The sequence below is a fragment of the Schistocerca gregaria genome, chromosome 8 (genome assembly GCF_023897955.1).
Source record: "Schistocerca gregaria isolate iqSchGreg1 chromosome 8, iqSchGreg1.2, whole genome shotgun sequence".
Classification (NCBI taxonomy): Eukaryota; Metazoa; Arthropoda; class Insecta; order Orthoptera; family Acrididae; genus Schistocerca; species Schistocerca gregaria.
This window is the reverse complement of record NC_064927.1, coordinates 182,341,173-182,341,666: the sequence shown is the minus strand read 5'-3', so window position 1 is coordinate 182,341,666 and position 494 is coordinate 182,341,173. Positions and strand designations below refer to the sequence as shown.

At 37.9% G+C, this 494-nt stretch overlaps 1 long non-coding RNA gene across 33 annotated transcripts in view; it reads left to right on the top strand.

Annotated features, from left to right (window-relative positions):
- Positions 1-494, top strand: part of LOC126283963 (uncharacterized) — a 92,997-nt gene that overhangs the window by 74,407 nt on the left and 18,096 nt on the right. Inside the window, exon 2 of one of the 33 annotated variants that reach the window (XR_007551411.1) lies at positions 408-490. The exons of 31 other annotated variants lie outside the window; for them this stretch is intronic. This is a non-coding gene — a long non-coding RNA (uncharacterized LOC126283963). Of the gene's footprint in view, positions 1-6; positions 320-407; positions 491-494 lie in introns of those variants that run through there. One more of the 33 variants, XR_007551412.1, reaches the window with a different exon arrangement.

Genomic DNA, 494 nt, shown 5'->3' with positions numbered 1-494 from the left:
GTGAGTAGCTGTTAGAGTTCTATTATTTTGCTGCATGTGTCTCATGACTAGGAGAATGGTTTTCCCAGGTTGGTGTATAATTTATTGCATGTAATTTGTGACTTACAGTGATAAGAGATATGGCAGATGTAGCAGAAAAGTTTGTCATGTTATGACACTCCATCAAGTGCACTTCTGTTGTGATTTGTTTGTTAGGTGGTTTGAGGAGGGTTTGTTTCAGGACAAATGTGCAGAGGAAAGAGGACTATTGCTGTCGGAGCCATGATGATGTGTGTAAGGTATTGGTTGCAATAGGTGTCATGGAGAATTAATATATTCGGTTGGTTGAAATTTATATTATGTTTAGTTGAAAATACTTTGTATTTCCTTACGGTTTTAAGTACAGTGAGTGTGTGTTTTATCTGTAGTCCGATCGACGAATGATGCCAGTTCATACAGCTTGAGATGTAGACAGAGATTTCACCATTGTCAGTTCCAGTCAATAGTTGTGGTAA